General features: G+C 39.6%; 1 pseudogene; it reads left to right on the top strand.

The window, feature by feature from the left end:
• Positions 1–14,922, top strand: part of LOC121495229 — a 113,870-nt pseudogene extending 98,948 nt beyond the window's left edge.
• Positions 14,923–17,751: the final 2,829 nt, after the last annotated feature.

Here is a 17,751-nt window from a genome sequence, read left to right on the forward strand (position 1 = left end):
TTTACTCAGTTAACGCTGTTAATGGCTCAAACACAGAGGAAACAGGAGCCTAGGAAACACCTTCCCTTTCTTACTTGAAGGCCTCCTCAGGGTTTCAGACTTGAAATGGCTCTTTTCTGTGGAGGTTTAGCAGGGGAGTGAGTGTGCAGGAGATGTAGGTTCACAGGGTGGGGGGTGGGGAGGAGTGCTATGCATGTGTTTCTCTGCCCTTTCTCATTCTTTATATTCTTCCCTTATCCCCACCCCACCCTGGAAAAATCAGACAAGAAATAGTGGAGTTTGTTTGTTTTTTGTTTCTACCAAAAAGGATGGGCAAAGAAGACATACTATAAAATTTTGCTGGTTTCCTTTCTAGTACATTCCTTATAATTCGCAGTGGGGTCACTGAATTCCCCAAAGTCTGACTGGCTTCAAAAGTTCCAGTCAGCTTAAAACAAAACAAAACACAGAGAGGTCTTGGTGCTTTTGAAATAGCAACCACCACCTAGCAGTGAAATTAGCAATCCAAAAACAACAGCTGGGGACAAGGGAAGGGCAAGGAGGCCGGGAGTAGGCCAGGGATTATGTTCCAGGAAGATTTCCGAAGAGCCCCTTTGTATATACACCAATCATTCTGGGTGATAAAATGCTATCTGCAATAAAAGGCGTTCTCCTGTGGCTTCTGCATGCTAATAAGCTCCTGATCCACATTCCCTGGGCTCAGAAGGAGGGTGGAAATATCTCTCCAAACACAAGGCAATTCTTCTCAGTAGCTACTGACAAATATTTCAACTGGAAGACCTGATTAAATAGTAATTCCTAACTGGCACCAAAAGCCTTAATGCAACTTCTAGAAACAAACAGAAAGGCAGTAGACCACTCCTTGCTTAACAAGATGGCTATGTAACCGAGTCCAAGCTCATTCTGCCCATTGCATGACAGGCCAGTAAGTTAAGAGGCAAGATGTTGGGGAAAGGAAAGCCGGCACACTGAGGAGATGGCAGACAATGTCCCAAAGCACTCTCTTCCTGAACATGAGATTTGAGCTTCTTTTATGTTAGCAAAAGAGGGAAATATGAGTGGGTTAGAGTCAAAAGGTGACTTGATGTTTGTAGACATCCAAGAAACATCCTATAACCTCTTTGTCCTTGGTCAGTTGACCTTTGCGTACAAAAATCTGGCCGTGTCCTTCCAGTAAATCTTAAACATAGCATAGTCATTTCTGTACTCACCTCTCCTCACATGAGGTAGATTTCAGGAGAACAGTAGTTTTTGGAAATATTAGCAAAATTCCTTTAATGATTAGCATGCCCTTGTGCAGGGCTAAGTAGAAGTTTCTAAGCTCATAAGTCACAGCAGAAAGGGCAATAGAAGCAACATGGCGTCAGCCAGGCTGTTTCTCCCTACTACAGTAATTCACCTGCACCTGACCAGCCAGGTCTTTTAAGGAGGACCCTGTAGACCTGGCTGCTGCCTTTAACCATTTATTTCCCATGATCATGATCTTTGTAATAGGCCTTGGTGAACTAGCTGGAGATTTTGATAACCATGCCTCTAGTTCTGTCATTCCTACAAGGGCAGCAAGGACCAAAAAAAGCACTTATCTCTTGAGTGAAGTTGTTTGGACAGGTGTCTGTCAATTTATATTTAAACAGTCCACTGAAGGAAATAAAATGGCTATGAATCAAAAGAGAGTGATAAAATCAGGGATCATCTTTTCTTCCTCTCACTCAATGTATTTATAGCAAAAATCACCATCTACCCACTCACTCAAATACATTACCCTTGAAATCTGCAGCCTCGTGCTTTCTCTTGCAAATTAAAATGAAGTGTGTTTGGGCGAGTGTATTTGTGCCCTATTCTCTTTCCATATGTTTCTCTTTTCTGCCTATTTGCTTCCCCAACTTGTTCTTTCTTGGATAATGTACTTAAAAAGTAAGAGCATAGATTGAAGTATTCTCAAGTCAGAGATTGTTTGCAGGAAACTAAGACCCTCATGAAAAGTAGAACTACAGGATATAGTGTTGGTTTTGAGTTTGTTTATTTGTTTGTTTTAAAGATTTTATTTATTTATTTTGAGAGAGTGTGTGTGTGTGTAAGCTGTGGGGAGATGGCTGGAAGGGGCAGAGGGAGAAGGAAAGAGAATCTCAAGGAGACTCCACACTGAGTGTGGAGCCCCATATGGGACTCAATCCTACAACTGTGAGATCATGGCTTGAGTTGAAATCAAGAGTTGGATGCTCAACAGACTGAGCCACCCAGGTGCCCCTAGTGTTGCTTTTTTTTTTTTTTTAAGTGATTAGGAGGTACTAAAATCAATCTAGGAATATGAAAGTGTGCTATACTCAGCATAAATCAAAATTACCTATTCAGTTATCCTAAATCCTGCTTCCTTTTCCTGGTTTTACTATCTCTGCAAATGGAACCATCACCTGCCCAGTTGCCAAGATGCACCCATGCTAGTCAGACTGGTTTTATACTTCTCACATTCTACATTAAGTTATTCAGTAGAATAAAGACTACATCTTACGTGTGTCAATTGTGTTCCTTCAATGTCATCTCCACTGTAGAACTGACCATAATATTTCCATATCAGGCAATGCTACCAGGAATCACTGATAGTCCCATTTGAGTTATTGAGCACTTTTTGTGTATTCAGTGCTACATGAGTACCTTAGTCACTTTAAACTACTATAGCAGAATACTACAGACATGTAGCTTAAACAACAAACATCTATTTCTCACAGTTTTAGAGCCTGAAAGTTCAAGATCAAGGTGCCAGCATGCTCTGGTTCTTGGTGAAGGCTCTCTTCCTGGTTTACAGATGTTCATCTCTTTGTGCCCTCACATGGCAGGAATTGAGAGTGCACTACCTTTCTTTCTCTTCTAATAAGGACACTAATCCTATCACGGGTACTCCATCCTCATGACCTAACTACTTCCCAAAGGCCCCACTTCCAAATACCATATTAGGGTTTGGATACATTGGATACATGTACATATTAGGGTTTGGATACATGAACTTTGAGGGAACACAAATATGCAGGCCTTACCAATGGGAAACTACAAAAAAGTAGATAGTACCTGTATTTGTTTGATAGGGCTCCCATAACTAAGTACCATGAACTGTGGCTTAAACAACAGAAATTTATTTTCTCACAATTCTAGAGGCTATGAGTCTGAATTCAAGGCATTAGCAGGGTTGGTTTCTTCTGAGGCCTCTCTCCTTGCTTTGTAGATGGCCCTCTTCTCCCTATCTTCCCATGATCTTCCCTCCATATTTGTCTGTGTCCTAATTTCTTTTTCTTGTAAGTCATTTTGTATTAAGGCACCCCTAATGAATCAATTTAACCTTAACAATCTCTTGTTAGAAGTTGGTAGAGGGACAGTAAAGTATGTCCAAACTGAGAAAGCACCTTGAGACCAGAAAACAAAGCAGGTGACTCCATACAGTTTATATAGAGTTTTATTCAGGATAACGTACTGATAGGGGGAATTGGCCAGATGATAATCCAGGTACTACATAGCTATTCTCCAAAAAGTCTGGACCTTAGCCCACAGATTTTATAGGGTGAGAGAATGTGCAGAGGTCCTTGAGGTAAAGCCAAATGGTCTAACATTTAACAGACCTCGTGGTGCCACCTGCATTTGAAGGTGGGGAGAGAAACTATGTTATCTCTACTAGTTATCTAAACAACTTTAGGGAAGACCAGAACAGCCTTCCCACATTCAGGGCTAGATTAACCTCTACAGGACCTGGAACATATAGCTCCCAGGGAGGTCATTTCATTGCACAGGCATGAACAAGGTGAAGGGCCAAAGATGGAGTCAATATTGTGAGCACTCTTACACCTCTTTAAAGGTTCTACCTCCAAATACATTCACATTCTAAGCTCCTGGGGGTTAAAACTTCAACCCATGAATGGGGTGGGGGCTGCAAGACAGGAATCAACCCATAACAAAGTCCTTCCACATTTCTTATCTTTTCATTGCTGCTATTCTCACAAGTCTTCACGACAATTTCTGAGGATCAAGGAAAGTATTAGTATTGGACTGATGAGAAAGCCCAGAGAGCTTGAGTGATGCTCAAAGTCACCAGGCAGTTGCTAGCCAGAGTTCAGAATTGACTATTATCTCTTCTCAAGCAATGCCATCTTTCTCCATGGCAGAGTAAAACCCTGTTACTTTGATTATAACCATACACCACACAATTACCTGCCTTATACTCTTCGCCTCAAATGTCTTGTAAGCATCTCCATTACTTTTCTTAGTTCTAATTCTTGGATGTTCTTCAGTTTTCTCTGTTAATTTCACTTTTTATTTTTCTATTTGATGTATGTGGACTCTCCATCCTCACACATATCAAATTTCAAATGGAGCATAAAGTCATCATTTTGTCTGCTGTTCTGCTTCTGTGGTGTTATTGTTGGGACAGCATCTTTGTCATCCTAGTGTGTTACCCATTGAAAAAGCCTACATCCTACATGCTTAATAAATTTGTAATCTACTCTCCCATTAATCCTTCCAGCTCCAGGAGGAGGAGATGACATTCATTATGATTTCCATTTCCTGAATGGAGAAACAAACATAGAAATTTTAGCTAATTTATCTACAACTATGTTCCCCAGGCAAGGTTTCAGTAAATTTGTTGTATAGTAATTTTATTAATGCAGGTGCCTGGAGGTGAAACTGACAGTGATTTGGAACAGAAGGAGACTGGCTGGTACTTATGCAGTTAGGATAGACAGACAATTGGAAAATAGCTATGAAAAATTCACCTAATAACTAATATAATAAGCATTATAAACTATTGTGTACTTGGTTGAGTCAAGCGTTATACTGAACTCTTTATTGCCTTTCTCACTAATCCTTATACTACTTGGATAAGGTAGTTAATTCTAGTTCGACGTACTATTATTAACCATTATTCCTTTATAACTATTATTCCTTTTCCTGAAGGAAAAGACTATTTGGTTGTCTTCACCAATTTAGAGATCTCTCTGCTCTGAATCATGATCAGTTTCATTTTCAGATTTTGATGCAAAATGAGAAACAGAATGCAGAAACCTAGGCCATTGTAAAATACTACTAATAAAATTATAGTACTCCCAAATAGACTGAAATGTTGTTGGGTAATATAATCTTATATAAGTTACCTTGGATAAATCCCTTGCACACAATGCCTAACAGGTTGTAGGTGATCAGGAAATATTTGCTAATGATATGAACAAATGAACGAATGCCTAATTTGTGAGGTAAAAAGGCAGTAAGACATCACTTATGTCAAAAAGCAATTCACTGTTACAGAAGGTATGGGTGATTACTGCCTATAAGTGCAGAGAAAGAGTCAAGATTTAACTTAGTATATCCTCATTTCTAGCTTAACTATCTATTTTATTTCTAATAGCTACAATTTAAAAATTACCATAGGAGTAAATAGCAGGCTTACAATGAAATTCAAAAAGATTCAGGAGTTTCATTCTTAGAGAAAGGTGAATACGGCTAAATTTCACACTGAAAAGAGGCAACTTATTCAGTAAATCTGCTTCCTGTTCAGCCAAAAAATATTCTTTCCCATGTAAGAACGAATCATCAATTCCTGTTCAATTAGTTCTGCCCCAGGAATCCTCAGGACAGGTTGAGGATCTCGAAAACATTTTCAGAACTTTCTAGTTGAATCTAGAACATCTCAGAAAGGAAAATATCATGACAGCGACAAAATCTGCAAGGGGGAGGGAGTGTCCTTTTGAGACACAATAGCAAGTGGATTATTGCATGGCAATTAAATGTAATGAGGAAGAATTTAAAATTCCCTGTGTGCACTGAGGAATAAACAATTCAAGATGGGATAACCATGTTGACAACAAAGTCAAATGCCAAGCCAACATCTCTCCATTGACTTTTGTTCATCAACAAGATTCTCTAGCTCAGGATAACATACAAAACAGTTAACATTACAGCACTGAATAACATTACATCACTGAATAACGAACAATCAGAACTCACTCTGCCCATCTACAAAACAAAACAAAATAAAACAACAGTCTGTCCACTCAGGTACACGTTGACTGAATATCAAGCACCTGATAGATCTGCTTCAACTCCTTCTCTCTTTAATTCCATTTCCAGGAATATATCCTGGCTTCCCGGGTCCCTTTGTGACATCAGAGAACCCCTCCTATTGCGATGAGAAGAGACCTTTGCTCTAGGAGTCAGAGAGCTTGGGTTCTATGGCCTTAAGAAAATTATTTCATTGTCCTGTGCTCCACTTGCTTCTTTAGCAAAGCAAGGAGAATAAGCTAGCGTTTTCCAATAAGAGTGCTATGGGCATTGATGGGCAAGAAGCAATTGTTTATAGTGTAGGTCTGACCTACACATGGCAGGATGTTTGGCATCCATGGCCTCTGAGTACTAAATGCCAGTAGCACTCCCAGGTCATTGTGACGGCCCTAAATTTCCCATAAATTTCCACCTTGAAAGTAACTGGACTAGATGGTCTCTCAGGCCCTTTCTAGTGTTAACTTTTCAATATTTCTTACATGCATGGTAATGTAATAGTCCTGTGCTAGAAAAGTCTGTTTGATTTCACACTGGACTGTGGTCTTTGCTTGTTCCCCACAGTGACAAGCTTACTGATGCACCAGGTCAAATATTTTTTAACAGCTCCCTGAGAGAGATATCAAGAATATCTTGTCCTCTAGGTGAATGATATTTTATAGTGAAAAAAGAATCAACAACTCCATCAAGTCAGAAGTCCAGCAAATCAGTGATCCTAAATTTTGTGGAGGTACATCAGCAGAATTAAGTTACAAAAAAAAAAAAATCCATCTCAATATTTTTAAGTAGGATGGGACTTAATGCAAAGAGGTAAGGTACTTTCACATGTTAGAAGGTTTAGAAGAACAGGTTCTAGGTTGGGCCTCCAGAAATGACTCCCAGAAAGATATTCAAAAAATGGTCCATCAGAGTAGCATTTATCTTGGCCTCATTGGAAAGATGGGAACTAAGAAGACTGCCTCTGGAACCATGGACTTCAAGAACATACTCTCTTGTAACAGTGATCCAAGATCAGAAAAATGCTTTAAAAAATAAATAAATAAATAAATAAATAAATAAATAAATAAATAAAAAGAAAACTGCTTTCTTCTCTACCACTGTCATCACACTGCCTTCTACTGCCCATGCAGTTCTTAGCTAGTCCCTGGAAAGATAAAGCAGAAAAGTTCCACATGACTACCAACACCCTTCCAGCAGAAAATACACAAAGCAGCAGGAATATGGACCTTACCTTGCTTCTGCCTTCCACATACCTAGAAGAACTGAATTTATACCCAGTACTATAGCTACAAGCAAGTTTGGGAAATACAGCTTTTATCCATCCAGACTCTGTAATGCAGGAAGGCACAGTAGAAGAAGCTTAATGCTTAGTGTTAATCTGCCATATACATCATAGAGAGCATGAGACTCTGTCATAATAAGATAAAGGCTATGGACTCTCTCCAGGGGGAAAAAATAACAATGTACATATAAAACATTGCATACATTTTCATGGTATGTACAAATCTCCCAAAATCCACCACAGATCCTAAGAACCCTTACACTAGAGCAATTTCTGAACCTTGACCTGCCTGACTCTTTGGGCTGGATAATTCCCTGTTGCGGGGGGCTGTTCTGTGCATTGCAAGATTATTACCAGCATCCCTGGCCTCTGTCTACTAAATGCCAGAAATACCTCCCCACCACCCGACACTGTAGTTATGAAAGCCAAAGTGTTTCAGACATGTGGCTACTGAGGGCAAAAATTGCCCCTGGTTGAGTCTATTTAGCTCTAAAGGATTAATATAAATATAAAATTTTATGAGGGGGCAGCCTTGACCAATAGAGTCACATAGAGATACACAGTGAATGGCAATAAGTAAAATTGTTACTAGAGTATAAATATAAACAATAGCATGGATGACAACTTCAAAAATATATCAGAAGGGGGGTTTAATATTGTTATTATGCAAGCAGAGCATGGGATTCAACTCAGAAGGCCTGTGTGATGGTTAATTTCGTGTGTCAGCTTGATGGGGCTATGGGGTGCCCAGATATTTGGTTAAACATTATGCTGGGCATGTCTGTAATGGTATTTCTCAATGATATGAATATTTAAAGAGGTAAAGCAGATTGCTCCTCAATTTGGGTGAGCCTCATCCAATCCATTGAAGACTTGACAGAAAAAAAAAGGTTGGATTAAGAGGAAACTTCTCTCTGACCTCTGGAGCTGAGGTATGGATCTTTTCCAGCCCTGAGATTCACCTTAAAACACTGGCTTTTCTAGGGTCTCAAGCCTGCCAACTTGCAGACTGGAACTTACAACACTAGCTCTCCTGATTCTTAGGTCTTCAGATTTAGAGGAGAACTATAGGTCCATTCTCCTGGGTCTCCAGTTTATTGACAGCAGATCTTGGGACCTGTCAGCCCCCATAATCACATGAGTCAATTACATATAATCAATCAATCTCTCAACCATGTCTCTCTCTGTCTCTGTCTCTCTGTCTCTCTCTCTGTGTGTATACACACATAAAAAAATACATGGCATACTGTATATATCCTGTTGATTCTGTTTCTCTAGAGAAATCTGGCTAATACAGCCTAGTTTAAGTGTTAACTCTACTGCCAGTCTGTGAGTATCAAATGCATTAATGTCTCTGAGCTTCAGTTTCCCCACTTATAAAATGGAGATTATGGCAAAACCCATGGCATAAGATTACTGTTGACCAAGGTAATGTAAACCGAGAGTGCTTTTTGCATATAAGAACTTTTAAAGCTGTTCCCCCCACTTCCTGTTCCTACCACAGCCATCTTGAGTCACTGGGTACAAGTACCTCTGGCTGCGTTTGTCCTCCCACCTCCAAGAGTAGAACTAAGTTTACTCTGCTCCACTTTGCTAAATTTTAAGCCTTCTGATCCATGTGGAAATTTGATGAAGATTATTTCTATTTGGCATCATTCTTAAGGATGAATTTAGAAGTGTTAAACACTCAAACCTTAACAAGTTTTCATCTTCTGGAATAAGTTTTTGTTTTTGAATTGGAGACTATTAAGGAAAACAATTATTGGGGACCAAAAAAAGTCATTTCTCTGCCAAACCATAAGCATTGAAATTGTTTCTATCAATGGAAACAGTCCAAGAATTTGAAAAACAAATCCCAGTGAAAACTGACAAAATCAAGTTAGCAATTTCTTCTTTTATATTTTTTAAAGACACTATAAACTAGAAGATGTAGCATTTTTTTAATGAAATTCTCCTCTTCCAGCAGAAGCCATTATTTTCGCAAATCAATGCTTACTGATAAAAAGAGAAAGCATAATGGATGAACATTGTGGTAAAAGCAAAGGACCCTCCAAACAGACTTTAAAAGGAAATTACAATTCAGTAAATTCCTCTTCCTCTCTTCTGTTTGCATTTCCGTTATCTACTTTAGCTAACTTCAAAAGCCAGATTTCTACTCTGTTTCTCATCGTGTTGTCTTTACAGCATGGATATGTCTTTTTGATACAAAGGACTTTATACTGTGGGAAAGAGTTCTGCCTCTGCCTCTAATTTGGAGCCCTCCTCTGCCAAATTTATCCATCTCTACAAATACATTGTAATATGATATTGAAGATGTTATTAAATCCCAGTATAATCCACAGCTGTTCAAAAGTATCCAAAGTTTTCCCTTAAGTTCAGATTGCCCCAAGACAATAATAAAGAACCTTCCTATTAAAGTGAACAAGCCAATAAAAAATAATGTCTGTACCTCAAAGAAAGTATCTCTCCAGGGGATATTTATCTAAAGCTATTCATAGAATTACACTAATTATCATAATTGATTTCACCCATTGAAAATCATTAAAACCATAAAGATAATTCAGAACAGCATTCCCTACCTATGTCATACATGGTGTTACTCAATAGATGCTCAAGGAAAAAGTAATAATGGGTATCTATATCAATTACCTTTGAAAAATAAGAATCCCCTCTTGAAGAGTTCTGTTTTATTTACATAGCATATTAAAGGAAATGAGAAGTCCTGAAGTGAAGAAATTTAAGTTTGTTTCCCAATGTCTCTTCAACCAATTTGACTGCATAAACCATCCTTCAAAAAACATCTCTTGACATATGTCAAACTAAAACTTTTTGCAGAACACAACTTAAAAAATTGTGGTGTAGGACCTCAACCTACTATATCACTGTGCGTACGCACACACACACACACACACACACACACATGCACACAAATATCATAGTTGCTTTTCACTTTGACTTTCAATTTCACCCACTTTTCACTTTCTAGAACAGCCTTCTAAAACTAGCTTCCACTCATCATCAGAATGTATCAATTCTATATGTACAACCTCAGGATACTCTCTCTGTTATGAGACAATTTACCCAATTAACTAGTTGGAAATTAGAAGGTAAAAGGCTCTGAAATAAGACTGCCTAGATTTAAATCATGGTTAAGTAATTTACAAGCTGTATGATCCTGAGAAAACTATTTGACCTTATTAATCCTTGATTTTAGGGCATGATAATGGTGCATATTTCCTTAGGTTACTTCAATGTTTAAGTGAAATGATGCTCACAGCAACATGTCTGATACACAGCAAGTGTCCAAAAACACTAAAGAAACAAATACATTACAGGAATCACACCAATAAATCTCAATTGATGCATTTTTCCTTCTGCTTTACAAATTTTCCTTTTAAATAAAGCTGTTGGATAAATCCTTTGGAAAAAGACCTTGTGAGGCTTGATAACAAGATTGAGCCCGACAACTGAACAGGTCAATTCTTCAATCCCCATCATGGCCCCACTTTAGATGTTGTGATTGAGGGCTATTCTACAAGGGTGTCCTACCTTTCTGAACCTCAATACTTCTGAACCTCAGTATTCAACTATCTGGTCCCTCTGAACTCTCCACCCCATCTCATGCCACTCTCCCTTTCTGCTTTCTGTGCTGGGATTAAGGACCCCTGACACCACAATCACATACACACACCACCAGACTAGGTTAGTTACCTGCATGTTGTTCTGCTATTTATCACACTTTGTTATAACATTATTTGTCTCCTCAGCCTTACTGTGGTGCCTGAGTCTGTGTGTTTTCCATTTTGTTCTCAACATTTGTCAAAGGGTAGAACAAACTGGTTGTTTTATGAATAAATGGCTGGTATGGAGGTCCTCACACAACTTTCCAATCTCCGTCCCCATTTTGCACATACCACACAAGTCTTCCACACATGGTCTTGCACAGTCCTAGCAAGGGGAGCTCCTATACTGTTTGAGAATACATTTTCCATGAACTAGTAGATGTGAGATCAGAATCAGATTTAAGTTGATTTAGAGAAAATAAGAATGCATGACTTTTGTTATTACACAGTTAACCCTGTCACAAAGGTATGAGGATTTCCAATTTAAGGATGCAGCTTAGAGAAGTAATTTATGCATAGTCACACAACCAGTAAATGGCAGAGCTGGAATCCAAATCCTAGAGTTTGTAACTTTTAAAGAGCCCTCCCCCTTTCAATTTCTGCAATACCATCCTGTCTGATTTAGATATCATGCCAATCAAAAAAAAAAAAGATACCCAGAAAAAATTTTTGAATATAGGCATCCCAAGTCATATGGGGTGCAGCAGTGCCAGCAAATCAATGCCAAGCCACACCTATAGATGAGAGGGATAAGTGCCACATATAAACAGCAGTGTCCACCAGGGTGATGTCTTACAGGCAAAGAACTCTGAGTCCCACAGTACTTTTTCAGCATGACAGTTTAGAAGACTGAGAAAACCCAGCCTCACTTTTAATCATTGTTCTATCACCGTAATGTGTGATTATGTGCTAGTCACCTACCCATTCTGCATCTCCATGTTCTATCTATACAGGAGGGATAATCCTATGCATTTGTCAGGGGTAGGCTGAGGACCCAGTGACTTAAAATGTGTAAAACTGCCTAATACAACTCTGGAGGCTATTGGATACTCACTTTGTTCCCCTTCTTTTTGACGAGTAGTTCCCAATAAGAAATTTGTCTTCTGAAGCAATACCTACCTTTGCCCTTATGGTAATCTCCCTGCTAACTAATGCCAGCATAAGGACTAATTCTAGTTGTTGGTATCTCAGCCCTCGGAAGGGGTGAGAGGTTGGCAGAAGTAGTTAGTCTTTCCTCCAAGTTAGCTTTGGACCAGAGATAACATGGAGCTTGGAGCAAAGAGAGAACACATTGACCCATGTGCTCTGCAGTGGGCTGAAGCCAGGCCATGCTGTCTGAAGGGAACCCCAGATTAAAAGCCCAACCCTCTTCATTTTTCCCACAAATATGCTGGTGGCTGTGAAGTTCAAGGCAACTAGCATCAGAGAATCCATCCATTTCTGCCCCCAGAACTCACAAGGACAATGGAAACCAAGCTCCCTGGCAACGTTCCAATGAAAGGACATTAAGTTCAGGCCCCCAGTGAAAATGTGAGGCTTGGTAAAGACCCAAAAAGGGAAAAAGGAGGAGCCTCTCTCATTGGATGCTCTTTCCACTGAAGAAAAAATCTTCACTACCTTAGTTTTGGGGAGCAACCTAATAAAGCTTTTGTGAAGGAATTGGTCTCCACACATCAGATGCCTATTGATTTCATCAGTAATTCCTGAAAAGGTTCAATGAAGGGTGAGATGGAAAGCAAAGCTAAATTGTGTCTAAACAGTGGGATAACTCAGATCTGAAAAATGTGAAGCTGGAACATCCAGCCTTCCAAGTGTGATAGCATCAGAATGTAAGAAAGCCAGTCATTGTGTCATTAAGACATTTCACTAAGAGGGACAGAGAAGAAGAGAAACAGGAAATTATTGAGAAATGCAAGAAAAGAGTACATAACAAAAATGGTGTTTCCTCAGTCCTTCAGGAAAATATCCTGTGCCTTTCTACCTCAAGGTCCATTTTTACCTCATTTCTTAAAAATTAGAGATATCTAATTCCATACACTAGCTTTCACTATTCTTTTATTTATTCAAAATGTGTGCTTATATATTTTGTTTTAGATCCTGTGCTACAGCTGTGGAAAAAATTGTGAACAAAAATAGACAGTCTTCCTCTCAGAAAGTCCAAATTCTAATCGGAAAGCTAGACATTAATCAAATAATCACTTCCATGAATGTTTGATGACAGATATCTAAGTTTTCTGAATGAAGAGCTCTGGTGATAGGAAGGGAAATTGACCGATGCTGGGGAGGGTACCATTAAAGGCTTCCCTAAGGAAGCGACTCATAAGCTGATTAAAAATATGAGTAATGAAGCAAAAGTATATCAAAAGAGGAATGTATGAGAAGTATGTTGGATAATTCACCAAACTGACAGAAGACAAGGAATGAGCTCAGAAACCATCAGGGAAATCAAGGGAAACTGGTGGCAGAAATACTTTTGGACCTGTAGTCACTCCTGCTCAGTGATGTTGCCACTAAGGCCAGCAACTGAATCTTATCATCCCTTTGTCTTTTTGTCACTCTCTCCAGATTCAAACTGTGGAGTGGGAACATCCACTTGTACAAGGTTAGGTAGAGTGTCTAAGACAAGGAGGCCCTTCTTCTATTGATACCTCAGATGGTAGTTCCCAAAATTAGGAAGGGAGATAAATTCTGGACAGTGAAAAGGAAAAACAGTCTACCACTGAGGCAGAAAGGAGCAGTACAACACTGAAAATAAAAACAAGATGTACAACACCCTCTACCCGAAGCATAGAGACTGAGAAATGGAAAAGGCTGGAAATCTAGGGAAAGTGGCACAGATTCAGGTCTTTGAAGACCTTATAAGGATTTGGGCCTCTACCTCTATGCAATAAGCCATTGATGAATTTATGATCAAGGTATAGGCATATCCAATTTCATTTGAGAAATATAATTTGGAGTATAGAGAACAGAGGATAAAGGAGGGAACAGGAGTGTGAGATCAGTGTAATGGATGCTGTTGCACGCATCCCAGGTACCCTCTTTGGACTGAGATTCATTCTCCCAGCTACAGGAGTGTTAGCTATTGACAACCGGTAGTTAAAACCCTCTCTGGAAGTGGCCCTTGACTGAAGGATGCTGCCATAGGGAAGTTATATTCCTCTCTGGGAACAGCTGGCATCGGATGAGTGAACAGTGCTGCCACAAAGGCCTCCATTTGGAGTGGCTCGGAAGGGCTATCTAGGCTCTCAAGCTCCCTATAGTAGTAACTGAGGCCTAATTACAACTATATCACAGCTGAACTCTCCTTCTGCTGAGTTTTGCTACTCCTCACAGGCAGAGAACCCAGAACACACCTCAATAATCCCCTTGTATGAAAATCTGCTTCTCAACGTTTGCTTTCTAGGGAACCCAACCCAAGTCAGCAAGGCAATCAGAAGACTTTAGGAAACCGGCAATGAAAATCAGTAGCCTCAACCATTGTGGTGGTGGTTATTAGGGAGTGAAGTACACTGACTGAACTTTTATAGGCCTAAGGGACCTAGAATAATAATAAGAGAACAGACCATATGCAGAATCAATGAAAGAAGTTCACTAATCTCTTTCTGGATTAGATGTTTCCAATTTCCCTAGTGCTTGAATAGGAGAGAGGAACAGTCATTCCTGAGCACACTGGCCCCCAATACAATTTCAAGCTTTGTCCCCATTCTACTAACCACTAATGCTCCTGCTGCCATCAGCATCTGTCACAGTGTATGATATGTTAGGAGCTCTGCCTCCAGAGCTCAGACTCTTAAGTCCGGAGCAGCTGTTCCAGCTCAGCCTCTCCTGTCTGATGCTTTGTAGCCATGGCACTAAATTTCCAAAATCAGTTCAATTTATGTTTTTTTTCCCTTTCTCTCTCTCTTTTTAGAGCTGCTGCTGCTGCCCAATACAGAGGCTGCCAAGAGGTTTGATTCCAAACATGGGGCTTTTAAAAGGTGACAGATGAGATGATGTCATGGCATCTAAGGTAAAAAGCTCTTTCTTCCTCCAGAGTGGTTTAACTAATAAAATTAATTTGCCTGTTTAAAATTTAAAATAAAGACAAGATGTTTCGATTTTTCAATGAAGAACTTTGGCAGGAACAAAAGGAGTTATTTGCATGCTGATGGGGCTGGTGGGGAGCCAAAGTGCAGACAGATCTTCCTAATTCCAAGCAGAAGAGCTTTGCCTCTTCCCTCCCTCTGTTGGATGCAGAGGGATCTGCAGAGATGCAGCATTCTTCAAGGGAGAAATGGGCAGGGTAGAGTGGCAGCTTATGGAAGTGCCAGCCATTCGGCCCTTAGCCCTCTGGAGCCATTTAGAAAAGTACTAACTCAGAACCATTCTCAAGGGGTATCACATGGGCCTGGCACTGAGAGTCCCCGCAGTGACCTTCCTCTCCATAGCTGAGGCCTAGCTCTCTTTGCCATTTGTGGCAACCATCAAACAGATGAACTTTGCAAAGTCTCATGAATTCCTGGCAGCTTCTCTGTATTGCTCTCGTTTCTTGTTTTCTCTCCACAACTGACTATCAATGAACTCAGCATTTCCTCCACAGCCAGGATGGCAGATCTCAGTCTCAAAGGGGCAATTCTATTTTCTACTCTCTGTTTCTACCTTTCAGCCTCCCTACAAGCCATGGTTCAAAGAGATGACTATTGCTCCTCACTACAGCATGATGCTGACATTGTAATATTGAATATGGATTCAAAGTCTTGAATCTTGAAAAAGTCCAGAGATTTGTAGGGATTTTCCAAAGGACCTGCTCACCTCTAATAGCCCATATTTCACCAGTATATAATCAATGCATGTGAGTTTATAACACATTCTGCCTTACAAAGTGCTCTCACATACATTGCATTTGATGTACATATTACTGTCATATTTTATAGGTAAGAAAACTGATGCTCATAAGGAAGATGAGAAGGATAAATTTTTTTTTGCATTGTATGCATTAGAAACTCTGTGGAAACTTCATTACATTTCCCAATAACCTTCACAACAGCCCTGAGAACTAGGGAATTGCATCCCATTTACACACAAGGAAAGGAATACTTGGCATTTATGTGACCAGCCAGTACATTGGTCTATGAGTAGACCGATGTATACTCATACAATTGACCTCAGATTTGTACTTAGGCCATGTTGGCTTCAAATTCTACCCCCACACTGGCTGAGTGTTTATTTCATTTTCTTGGTAGACAGATAAATCTATTTGGTCCATTCACTCCTTAGCTGAAACTCTAACAGACTCTCCTGTGTGAGCATCTTCTTTTGTGTCCCTGTTAAACACAAAATATCTATAAAACATGTGGAAATAAAAGTTACACCATAGTTCTCATCTTCATTGACATCAAAAAAGGGAATAGATCCAATATTGTCATCACAATCATCATTTCCATGTCATCATCATCATCATCATCATCATCATCATCATTATCTTCATCAAATCCTGTCTTTGGAGCTCCCTCAAGCACTTCTCCTTCCTTAGTGGGCATTTTTTAGGACACAAAACAGATACGGTCCTTGCTTTTCAGTTGCATTTTATGGTAATGTTCAGTAAGAATTCAGTCTCTAGAGCTGGTTGAAATTAATGAACATTTAGGATAAGTGACTTAGGGAAATTCAGTGGTTGAACCAAAGTAATAGGAATCTGTTTACAAGACGATCCTCATAAATAGTATAAAATGAATATGCTGCTCAAAAAAGGAATTAATTAACATTTAACTACCGTGCATTTTTCTATCCATTAACTAAAGATCTCTACAAATGGTTTGTGGAATGGACAATTTATTCCCACCCATTTGGTTTTCATCACTAATGGTGGAAGTGAGAGGAGCAACATGCTTGATGTATCAGCAAAATAACCATTCAGCCATGGTTCAGAAGAGTCCTGTTAAGAGTGTGAACAATGTAGAATTGGATATAACCCTTTCTTCACAGCCTCCTTTCACCTCATGTTCACTTTGCAGGACAGGAGCACTTCCAGGAAATATTGATAATTACCTGGCATACCCAACAAGGCCAGCTGTCTCCCCAGCACCTACCAGAGTTCTTCCATATTGTGTGCATGTAATAAATACATGTTGAATTAATTAACTAATGATCAAATCCCACTCTTCTAATTGCTTTGATAAATGCTCTCTTTGCCAACATTGTCATTCCATATTCCAATTTCCACTGTTTTTCACCCAAAAGAAGCAACCTTGAAATATGCCATAGACTGAGTACATTACTTCTTTATTCTCAATCTTTTCATCTCATTAGCATTCTGAAAATAGACACAGTGGCCTTGCATTTGTTCCACCTCCTCAAACCCCCAAAGCACTTTTTTCTTTCTCTCCAATGCAGGATGTTATTGGTTTTCTTTCCCAGTACTGACTGTGAGTTGGAAGACGGGGACACTACATGGTGGCATCCTCAGCTACTTGATCAGGAATGTGTCCATAGAGGGTATTTAATGCGGGTTGTTCTTTTTTTCAATGGAAACATACATTCTCTGGAAACCTAAAGATTTCCTTTATTGGAACATTTCAGATGCAGTCCTTCCCAGGAGCAGAGACAGACTCAATGACTATGAGCTGACCCTTCCCATAATATGTGCCCAAAATTCTGCCCACCACACTGTTGGAGAGGCCAGGGTGAGGGAGAGCCAACTCTGCAATCCAGTCTTTCAGACTAAAAATGTAAGTGATAACCCTACAAGCTGAGTTAATGGAGCTCACATCTCAGTATAACTTATATGAGTTGTCTGAGTAAAATACAAATACAAACCCATACAAGAGGCAC

The sequence above is a fragment of the Vulpes lagopus genome, chromosome 7 (assembly GCF_018345385.1).
Source record: "Vulpes lagopus strain Blue_001 chromosome 7, ASM1834538v1, whole genome shotgun sequence".
Classification (NCBI taxonomy): domain Eukaryota; kingdom Metazoa; phylum Chordata; class Mammalia; order Carnivora; family Canidae; genus Vulpes; species Vulpes lagopus.